The sequence below is a fragment of the Trachypithecus francoisi genome, unplaced genomic scaffold, assembly GCF_009764315.1.
Source record: "Trachypithecus francoisi isolate TF-2019V2 unplaced genomic scaffold, Tfra_2.0 Lachesis_group1, whole genome shotgun sequence".
NCBI classification, from domain to species: Eukaryota; Metazoa; Chordata; class Mammalia; order Primates; family Cercopithecidae; genus Trachypithecus; species Trachypithecus francoisi.
This window is the reverse complement of record NW_022681454.1, coordinates 171638557-171650695: the sequence shown is the minus strand read 5'-3', so window position 1 is coordinate 171650695 and position 12139 is coordinate 171638557. Positions and strand designations below refer to the sequence as shown.

The 12139-nt window shown below is 33.3% G+C and overlaps 1 long non-coding RNA gene across 1 annotated transcript in view; it reads right to left on the bottom strand.

Moving 5' to 3' along the window:
- LOC117084858 overlaps positions 1-7503 on the bottom strand; it is a 29663-nt gene extending 22160 nt beyond the window's left edge. The window contains exons 1-2 of the long non-coding RNA XR_004437715.1: positions 7424-7503; positions 1616-1707 (exon numbers count right to left, since the gene is read on the bottom strand). This is a non-coding gene — a long non-coding RNA (uncharacterized LOC117084858). The remainder of the gene's footprint in view (positions 1-1615; positions 1708-7423) is intronic.
- Between the last annotated feature and the right edge of the window lie 4636 nt (positions 7504-12139).

Sequence of the window (12139 nt, the reverse complement as noted above, 5' to 3'; positions counted from 1 at the left end):
AGAATTACTTTCATAAACACATATTTCATTGAGTATTTAACACACTAAAAGCAGGTAAATGGTGCTAATCCTAGCATAAATTTAGCAGAGTCAGGCATCTATCACCCCCAGATTACTTGAATGTCACTATAAATGACACCAGTCCTTCCTGCCACAATGCATTTTAGTTTCTTTAGATGCAGCCATAACAAAATCAATCTCTTAGGACAGTCTGTTTTATTATCACTTTATAAAAATGATTTAGGTTACTAAATATTAATAATCCCAATAATTTTATGAAAAAATGACTTAAATATACCTTGATTCAAATTGAATAAGCATGGTTCTAATTTGCATGACCTTTTAACAATATTCAGATCATGTTTTATACTTTGTGATATTTTAAACAAAATTAAACTTTTTAACTATAAAAATAACTGAATGTGTAGATTTTTTTAACACCTAAAATGGAAATGGGAAGTGTCAAGTTTTCTCCCAATTAGGCACCTGTTCTTGAGGACGTTTTTGTTCCTTATATCATAGTCATGATTATTCTATAAATTAGAAGAAAAAAACAGAATAGAAAGGGTATAGATCTAATAGTATATCATTATACCAATCCATTTTTAATCAAGAGAGACAGCCACTGTTTTTATAGGTAATTTCTAATAAAAGAAAAATAGCTCAATGTTTAATGAGAAATATTTTAAGGGATCCTGGTTTATTGAAAAATTATTTTAAACTAGGAAGAAACATTTAATATAATTTTATTTACATTAAGTGCACATTTTCTTTTCCAAACTCGATTTCCTCAAGTGAGGTCAAATATATTAAGATATTAAGTCATGTATCAGGTCAGCAAATGGTAAAGGCACAGTTAGTGCACGTACTGTACATTCCTGCATTCTTAATTGCTAACGTGAGTGTGAATAAGGGTTTAAAGTTGTGTGTAATGTGTATCTTTTTCTTTGAATAAGAACACAGTGATACAAACAAAAGGCAGGACAGTGATGTCTCTCCATGATGGAGATATATTCTGAAAAATGCATTGTTAGGAGATTTTGTCAATGTGGAAACATCATAGAATGTACTTACACAAACCTAGATGGTATAGACTACTACACACCTAGGCTATGTGGTATAGCATATTGCTTCTAGTCTACAAGCCTATACAGCATGAACTCTGGTAAATACTTATGTAACTAAACATAGAAAAGGTACAGAAAACATACAGTATTACAATCTTATATAGGTGGGCTGTCATTGACCAAATCACCTAATAAGGCACATGGTGTATATAAAGTTGTATCTTGATGGTCTTTAAAATTCTAATCTACAGCATCCGAGGAATAATTAAGTTACTAACAAAAAGTGATCTTATATAAAACTTTATTTTAAATTAAAAATGTTCAAACTCTCAATATCTGCTTTCATGGGTCAGAAAACTGACCCCTCACTCTCCCATAAAAAATGAACACTGGCCAGGCGTGTTGGCTCTCACCTGTAATCCCGGCACTTTGGGAAGCCAAGGTGGGTGGATTGCTTGAGCTCAGGAGTTTGAGAATGCTGTGGGCAATATGGAAAAACCCTTTTTCTACTAAAAAGACAAAAAATAGCCAGGCGTGGTGGCTTATACCTGTAGTCCCAATTACTTGGGAGGCTGAGGTGGAAGGATGCCTTGAGCCCAGGAGGCAGAGGTTGCAGTGAGCCATGCACTCCAGCTTGACCCTGTATAAAAAAAAAGAAAGAAAGAAAAAGAAAAGAATAATTTACTGAGACCCTTAGAGTTAAACTGACTTTAATAAGATCTTATTAAAGTCCGTTTTAGCCAGGACTAGAAAGAATTCAGTTATTTGCTTTCTTCAAATGATTTCCCTAGAATCACTGTGCTGAATATGGTATTTTGAATGGACAGAATGCTCAGTCACTTTAATAAAAAAGAAACTTGAAAGACGTGCATTATGATGTGTACTAAAGTACAGGAGTAAACTGGAGGGGACATCAAACATTCACGGTTTATTTCTATGAGGTAATGTCTCTTGGCACACTTATTATATACTTTTTTTTGAAACAGCTGATAAGTCTTCCAGTTCTTATGAACCTCACCTAAATATTCGACATGGAAAGTAAATGAATGGCCAATGAATATGCAGTAATCGTATTTTTAGATGCTTTTGTTATTTGGTGGCATACACCAACATACAATGGATTACTGTGTAAATTAATAGAGAAGTCATTTAAAGGTAGAACAGATAATAAAGTGGTAAAGGGTGAAGTAAAAGAGAATACAGTTCTGTATGAAACATTGTCATGGCAATGCAACAAAAGGACAATAGAATAAGCTAAACTCACTTTCATTAAGCTCGTACAAAATTGTGTCACCAGACAAAGGCAGTGTTACAGACAAAAATTCAGGCTTAAATTAGACAATCACCATTCACCTCTGTGACAAGACTTAAAGCTTATTTAATAAATTTGCAATGAAATATTTATGAACGGATACAATTCTAATTAACTGAGAGACATTTTACAAAGGAAAACTAATAACAGCTTCTAGACCACACTTTTTCTATTCAACACTAAAATAATACTAGAGAGAGTCCATTTTTATTTGGGAGAAAATATAATAGATGTTCAGCAATACCATAACTGACATAATCTAATGAGGAAAATGACCCATGGCCTTTTTCTTTAATCAAAATAATTGGTATGTTATTTTAGGCTTACTAGAACCAGACTCAAAAACACTTAACTTCTGACTTGAAAACACACTGTGTGAGAAAGAAATGGTTTTAGAGACTAGAAATGGAATTGGAAAAATATGATACAATTTTCACCATAATATCACCAGTTAACTATGGCCAGATCACACTAAACAAATTTTGCCCCATCTAATTACAGTGCTTGCTTATAATATAGAAACCAGACTATACAGAAAAAAAATTTAAATATAGAAAAAAGTGTTAAATTTGCCAGGCGTGGTGGCAGGCACTTGTAATCCCAGCTACGCGGGAGGCTGAGGCACGAGAATTGCTTGAACCCTGGAGGTGGAGGTTGCAGTGAGCCAAGAGCCATGGGCGAAAGAGCGAGACTCCATCTAAAAAAAAAAAAAAAAAGGAAATAAAGCACAAAAGAAAAAAGTTTTGTTTGTGTTAGTCCCAGTAAGAGTTGTTCTCACAGAAGGAAAACTGTGATTGAACATTTTGCAAATAAAATCAGGGAAGTACAAATATTGTAGTCTCCTTACTGAGAAGGTTGCATCACTTTTCCTGGTTTGATGCCTTCCACAGGCACTAAGAAATCAGATCCTATTTCTGGGCTTTTGGCTGCTAAGGTCTCAGCACCACCAGGAGTGACCCTATTGGTCAGGATGGAATATAATCACTTGCTATCTTTCCCCAGTGTTTCCTCATCCAGCAACAGGAACCATTCATGCACTCCTTGTCTAGAATTCCCTGGCCTCTTTAATTCACATCATGTTTTCCTGTCTTGTCAGGGAAATTGACAAAAACAAATTTTTTAAAAATTAGTAAGTGATTGTGGTGATGAGTGAGTATAACGTGTGCATACTCTTTTGCCAGGAAGACTTCTTAGGGGAGATGATTTTGATAAGAAATCTGAATAAAGGGAAGAAGAGAGTCCTATGAATATCTGCAGGGAAACAGTCTACACAGAAACAGTATTAAATCCAAGGACTCTGAGGCCCGAGCTTGTCTAGTGTAGCAAGGAACATTAAGGAGTCCAGCATGGCTGCGTTGAAATAAACAATTGAAAAGGAAGTAGTAGAAATGAAAGGAATAACAGGAATAGGATAAGGGAAATTTGTAACAGCAAGTTATACAGTCATATAGGCTATTGTGAATTTGGATTATATTCTGCATGTCAAAGGAAGTTCCTGGAAGATTTTTAAGGAGAGAAGTGGCATTCTATAACTTTTCCATAAAGGAATCTCTCAGTTCTAGATGGAGAAAATATAATAGAGGAAGCAAGTGTGTATCAGATCAGTCAGGGGGTTGCAATAGGCCAGGTGACAGAGATGATGATGACTGGGGCTACTGATAGAAATGGGAAGACAGACGTGGTAGAAATCCCAACATAGTTCGAAAACAGGACAAGATTTATTGCTGGGAGAAGTTTGTGGAAAACCATTCTTCTACTAAGTTTCAGAGCTGAAATTAAAGCTGTTTCCCTCAGACCTGAGACCTATGTTCCTTCCACAATTCAGTGGCTTCCAACCCAGGGTGATCATTATCATCACATAGCAATACTCATGAATCATCAATTTCTAACTCCTGTCTCAATCCTATGGAATCACAGTATGTGGCAAAAGGGGTTGGGAAACTTTTTTTTCCTAATATGCAACCATGTTTGCCTCCCACCTCATAAACCATGCAGTGATAAGTACGATGAATGTGCGTATAGGTACAGCCTTAGCATTATAGAAAAATTACTGTGTTTGGGGAACGTGCCAAAAATTCCTGTGTCAGAGAATATTTCACAAAAGGAAAATGTAAGCAAGGCTTTGAAGCACAAATTGTAGTTTCTCAATGAAGAATGGATCTAAAGAAGTATATTTCAGATGGAAATCACAGAAAGAATAACCTTACACTCTGAATGGGGCAATTTTCTCTTTCAGCCTGGAACAAAGGAGAGAAAAATGAACGTGGGAAAATAATACATTTGTTTATAAAGATAAAGATAGATATTAAAGCAAGTTTAAATCTGCTGGTCTCAAATATCTCTGTAAAATAGGATATGAAGTTGTTGACAATGAAGATTATAATGGATATTGGGTAAGATGTTTGAACAGCGAAGTTTTTGAGTCATGGCAGAGCAGAAATGAGAAAGTGACCAAAAAAAAGGAAAGAACCCAGATGAAATTTCTGATAGTGCTTTGTAGTATAAATACATAGGGTAAATTAGATATTCATCTAGCCAGCTGCGTGATTTTCTCTGTTGTACTCAGCAGCCTGGCATATGAACAAGCGGTATTGAGAATTGATCCAAATTTAAGAATTTGTGGGTTTTAGAGGTGAAACATTCTAGGTAAAAACAATTAATTTAATTCTATCTAAAAACAAATAAATTGCTTAAGCAATTTAATTAATTTTGTGAATGCCAACTTCCTTATCTGCACAAATGATCTAAACCTCAATTTATGCCATGAGGATTAAATTAATAAACTAATTGGATTATTGTTGGTAAACGGTAGAAATCTAGAACTGGCAACCATTATTACTATTGTTGATGCTATGAAAGTATGTTAACTGGAATAAAGATAAATTATCAGAGTTCAGAAGACCAAGAATTATGAAGATAGATTTTTGAATATTTTTATGTAGAATCCTTGAAATACCAAAAATAACAGCAGGGAGCGTCATTGGTGAATTTGGAAAACTGACATGAACAAAAAAGCTAACCTATATTTGTATCTTTCCAACCTGTTGGGATCATTTTACATCACGATCCTGCCACCTAAATAATGTGTTTGCTAGAACTTCTGGCTTTAAATCATTCATAATTTCCTTTGATTTACATTTTGTATGAGTGCAGTGATCTGATGTAAGATGTTCACAAGGGTGAAGGATCAAACAAGGAGGGTTGTTGAAAACATTTTTGTTTGTTTTTCCCTTCCCCTACCTCCTCTTCACTCTCTGGTGCATTTTCAGTAGGTCTCCTATCCCCAAACTCCACTGAAACTGCTCTTTACAGGAGTCACTAGTGACTATGTAGCCAAATCCAAATGACCAATTGGATTTCTCACTTTCTTGATCTTTCAGCATTGCCCAAGTCAACCACTACTTCTTGAGACCCTTCTTCTCACTCTCCAGGTTTTCCCCTACATCTCAGGCTTCTCTGTCAAATTCACACATTATAAATGCAGCAAACACTAAATGGTTACCTGGCAAATCATTTCCATCCTTGGACTCCTTAAGTAATTATAAGAAACATGATTTATTCCTATGTATATGGCTATTTCTATCCCTTTCAAGATAGAGAAAATGTGAGTCTTAGTCTTGCTCCTCTTATGTGACCATTTTTAAGTTTTTCCGAGTATATGTGGACCTTTCTTTCCATGCAGTTTCTCCTTGGAGAGAAAGTGATCATCACCCAGGGATCATTAAGCATCATTTGTGGACTGACCTTCTCTAAATGTCTGTGCCCAGACTGTCTGCATCAAACTCTAGACTCACCAGTCCAAAGGTGAATCACATGTAGGTTAGACTTGTGTTAGAAACAAACAAGCCAACAAATGAAACACATTTAAGCTTTTATGTCAAACCCATCTTTTCTAACTTGAGTTTATGCTTCTAAGCTTGCTTTAAATCAGTTATATATGATAAATTTATAAATTATAAATTATGTAATTCCATGAAGCCTCCAGACTATAATACCTTTAAAACACGGACATAATCATTTGCTTAAAACCTGTAAATAGCTTCCCATTGGATGTAAGATAAAGTCTAAACTCCCCAGGGACCCAGGGATTTCTCCACTACTTCCTTGATTTTTGGTTTGAACAGTTTCCTGTTGTACTCTTTTGAAAGGAGTGATGCCAGGAGATCTTCTGTTTTACCATTTTGTGGACATCACTCTTAAACTCTGTATAATATTTGATTACAATAATATTTATACTAAATTTTTACGGATAAAGTTTTACAGTGAAATCTCCAACTCAAAGGGGGAAATTATATCAAATATTGTACATGTACAGTTGAAAATTGAACTCAGTTTGGAATCTTCAAGCAAAATCACAATATAGTTTTTGATTTATAGAAACAGTGTAATTATAAAACATCCAGTGAACGTAGCTTTTCTTTCAAAATGGCAGAAAAAGGATCCGTTTGATTATAATAATCTATTCTGCCATTGGAATTTATTTTTTAATATAATTATTTTTCCAATATTTAAAATTGGTTTTGTAATTAATGTAACACTTTTGAAATAGGCAATGATACTTCTCTGAAATGTTTGTGTATTATAAACAGCTATGAAATAGATCATTTTGTTTTTGCTGCAGATTTTTGTTTTTGTAACAGATAAGATCTTAATACATTTTAAAAAATTAGTTTATAAAATTGTAAAATAATATACTCAAAATATGTTTGTGACCTTCAAAACTATTTTCCAAGGAGACTTTTAAAATCAACTTGTTGTAAATTAACTTTTCTTAAGTAAAAATATTTTTCCGAAAATAACACATTATTCTTGCCACAGTGGGACATTGTTAAGCTGTCAGTCATTGCCCACTGTATAACTAAAATTACATGTGAAAAATATTCATATAGTAATTTCATGTTTTTTTCTTGAACAAAGAAAATCTGATTGATTGCAATCATTTACACAGCCAGACAAGAAGAATATTTTAAAAAATTCAAATGTATCATTTCAGGCTTCTATCTACAAAGCTTTGAGAAGTGAACTAAAATGAGAAATCCCTTACTCTTTCTAGATTGCATAAAGCAGCTGTGAATTCAGATTCAACACTTCATCTTTCATTTTGATGTGGATTCTTTTGATCCCAGAAAGAAATATATTTATAATTTCCAAAAGAACTGTCTCCGAGGTAAGTGGCATCCAAATGTTGTTCTTCAGAGATTAAAAAAAAAAAAAAAAAAAAAAATACAATGTCAGTGGTATTTGGCGGTAGATTGATGATGCATTGCACAAAAGTATAGAAACATCATTCCTATAACACTTGTAACATTATGGTTTAGGGACTATTTAACCTTTAACACAAATCATTTTTATTTTCTCGCTGGAATTTAAAGCACTTAATTTAGTTATATTGTATTTCTTTTGTTTCCCCTTTTCCCTATACTATGCCCCTTGATAATTTTGTCTTTGGCAAACTGTAAAAATAAAAGAATAAGGAACATGATAGCAAGACAAAACAAACTAGCAAAAAAGATGAAGAACCAATTTCCTCAGAAGATACATTTTAATGTAAATGAACTTAAGTCCCTACCAAAAAATATTTTTTTAAATTTAGAAATAAATTGACTTTGTTTTTTCTGATGAGTTATGCCAGATAAACCCAGAAGTAAATACTAACAAATAGACAGTATGAAAAATAAACACATTGGCAGCAGTAAGTTTTATTCTGGCATTTTCCCTATTCAATGTTGCAGAATTATTAGAATTATTTGAAAGCACATCACTGATAGCATGTAAAGAGAAAGCAGAAAACTATGTAATTCTGAAAATAAAGGAGAGTCTAGAAGATCATTATATTTCATAAATATTCTGTCATCAGTGACAAATTTTGAGTCTTCATGTTCTATATTTGATGGAGATGTGTACATTCCTACATAGCTCTTCAGATGTGTTTGCACATGGATTAAACTTAACATGACTTTTCTTTCCACCCTGACAAAATAATAATGTAGTTGGTACACAGTGCCAAAGAGAAATGTAAAGAATAAAGTGTTTCAAGTTCTATTGGGACAATAAAAATGATTTGTATTAAAGGTTAAATAGTCCCTGAACTATAATGTTACAAGTTTTATGGGAACGATGTCTCTATATGCTAGTGCAATGCATCATCAATTCACTTCCAAACACCATGACATTGTGTTTTTCTATTTCTGTAAAACAGTACTTGAATAGCATTTGCCTCTAAATAGATCCTTCTAGATATAGGAGCAATGGATATATTATCTAAGAATGAATAAAGGGATCATGACCCTCAATGGCACAATAGGTCATACACTATAAAGGTTAGTGATGCAGTGGTTATACTATGCAGCCATCAAAAAGGATGAGTTTGCGTCCTTTGTAGGGACATGGATGCAGCTGGAAACCATCATTCTTAGCAAACTATCACAAGAAGAGAGAGAAAACCAAACACCGCATGTTCTCACTCATAGGTGGGAACTGAACAATGAGATCACTTGGACTCGGGAAGGGGAACATCACACACTGGGGCCTATCATGGGGAGAGGGGAGGAGGGAGGGATTGCATTGGGGAGTTATACATGATATAAACGTTATGCACATGTACCCTAGAACTTAAAGTATAATAAAAAATAAAAAAAGAAAAAAAAAAAAAAAGGTTAGTGATGCAGTGGTTATCGAGTGGCTGTATTTTCTGTTTCTCCAATTTTTAAAGCAAGGTAATTCTTTCAGCACATGATGGGAATAGTTTGATTGAATATAAATTAAGATCTGAAATCATTAACTTTGCCTTTTTATAAAACATCCTTGAGATGTGGGAGTTTTTCAAAACTTACTAATTAATTGTATTTAGGAGTCAGTTTTATAAAAGGATGCGCAGAATTGGCAATTACCTGTTGAAGTCAGGTTGTAGAGAAAGTCATTCAAGGAAACTCTAAATATATAGTTTAATTAAATGAATGTCATATTCAAATGTGTTCCATACATTGTGAAAGGTTTCAGTGAATATTAAATCATTTCCACATATAAGAAATATTACAATCTCAGACTCTTTAAAATAATTATAAGAAATAGAACTTCATAACCTTTCTATCCACATGGCTGTGTCTTCTTCCAAATAAGTATACATATCCTGACCTAGTAAATGGCAATATTAGTGGAAAGTTGATGTCTTATTTGACTAGGATATTTTCTTGGAAAGGCCCTTGTCTTTTATATACATTTCTCTTAGACTATGATTTTACCATAGCATACAGTATCATATCTATATCATTTCGATGGGGCATAAATTATTAAAGATATAGATGTTCAACAGGCTAAGATATATATGATATACCTATATATGTACATATTCAAAATGCACATATATAAACACATTTGAACATCAAAATTAATAAGTTTCTGACAGCACCATAAAAGCCCATTTCTGGTGATTTCAAAATACAGGATAGACATCTTATGTTTAGGATGAGTTAGATTTTCTCCAAATTTTTCTCTTGTCATTAGCCTAAGCGATATTGACTCAGACATCTTTAGAGCTAAAGACAAATATTGGGTTAATGGATAAAGCATGTAACATAAGTGATTGAAATTGATTTGTTGTAAAAATTGTCAACTATCAGAAAGATATATAAACTATTAGTACTGAAATAGAAATATATTACAACAAGAATAAGTGTGTTATTGAAGCTATTTAAAAGTTGAAATTGAAAACTCAAAATATGAAAATAGAAATATCTTCCAACATTGTTAATATCTTTGATTTGGAAAAATAAACCTGACATGTTCTACACCAAGATGCCAGGTCTTATACATTGCATTATGGTGTGCTTTCACAGGATGCAGAATTCTATTTTCAATCTCTTTTTTTTTTTTTTTTTTTTTTTTTTTTTTTTTTTTTTTTTTTTGAGACGGAGTCTCGCTCTGTCGCCCGGCTAATTTTTTGTATATTTTAGTAGAGACGGGGTTTCACCGTGTTAGCCAGGATGGTCTCGATCTCCTGACCTCGTGATCCGCCCGTCTCGGCCTCCCAAAGTGCTGGGATTACAGGCTTGAGCCACCGCGCCCGGCCTCTATTTTCAATCTCTTAACTAGCAGCATTGCTTACTTTTATTCAGTTTATAACTGGAAAAAATAGTCACAAAGCTACATTTACATTTAAGTTAATTAAAAGTTACATTTAAGTTTTGGAATTGGACTGTGCCAGCGTAAAGTATCTTCTGATTCTGGCTCTTGACTTACCTAGTCATATTATGTGATTTAACAGTGTGAGGTCATTGCCAGAAAGTTTTAATCCTGAGACTTTTCTTAACATTTTATTTCTTAACTCCACAATATTAGACATGTCATTCATGCAATCCTGTTAAGTTCCATAGGGTGATTTCTGCCAAGAAGTATTTGCCAGGTAAATCCCTGATAAAGGAGCTTCCCAAAGGCATAATTCCACAAGAAATCAGGTAAGCAAGTCATACTTTCCAGTTACTACTCTTATTCTACATAGCATTCTATAAGGCATTTAGATGATGAAAAGACTATCATTGATTCCGTCTTTGCTTGTGAGCTAAGATTAATTTTTTATCTGAGATGAAATAAACTTATTGCATTTTACATTTCAAAGAATCTGTTCAATATCAAGTGACACATCATCCTTCTTCCAGAGAGTTCAGAAGATGATCGTTGATGCTGGTGCACAAATGGCTGACTTAATCATTGCCACCAGCATGGTTTCCAACTTAACTTCTTAAGTAAAGTAATTCATGGCGAATGATGAGCTGAATGATAGTAGCTATTCTGTCATTGCTAAACATTTCCAAATAGGATTTAAGAATCGTATTAAGTCCAAAATTAACTGAACATCTTCAAAACATTGCCTTTAGTCATTAATCTTGACAATTTTATGTTAAACATTCTGGCAATTATACAACACAAGCATGCACACAATAAAATCATTTTATGAATTTGTCTTAGTCATACACCTCATGTTCACAATTATCTTGAGACACCATAATTCCATTGATGATGTATCGTAAATATGTAAGACATCAGCAGAGAAAAAAAACAGTAAAAATCAGTTACTTTTTTTTTTTTTTTTTTTACTGAATATGAACTTGGTATATTCATCCATGTTTCCAAATTTCTGGGCAACAGTTATTTCAGTTACCCTTGTATTTACCATGTGTTACTTTTCTATATGCAATTTTTCTTCATTTAATAAGAACAGCTCTAAAAATTACCATTTAAAAAAGTATTGATGTATGACAATTCATTATTCATTTGTGATATAATTGCTTTTCAGAGCAGCCGTGCTTGTGCTTATTTGCATTTAAAAATAAACCCTCCTGAAATGTTAGTCTTTTCCTTTGAGTTCATTAAGTTTTTCATGATAGATCCTTTTTTGATTTAGTTCATCTTCATTACTATGGTTCATTTTGAATTGGTGCTTTAAATTGCAGCCTTTTTACATAGATACACCATGTTTGCATATTGAACAGATAAGAATATTATTAAGTTCTACTAAATAATATGGTCTTTTAATTTTCCATGAACACTTATCCTTCTTGGTTTAACTTTTATAAGCTTACTGTTATTAGACACACACAGAAAAATATTATCTACTTGAAAAAAATTTCAAGCACAATGACAAAAGAAATTTTTAGTTTCAGTATCAGAGAGGAGGCAAGAGGAAGTCATAGAAACTGACCAACTAGGAAGCAGCCAATGATTGGCTCTAGATGATTCTTACTGTGTGAGAATGTTGCCATCT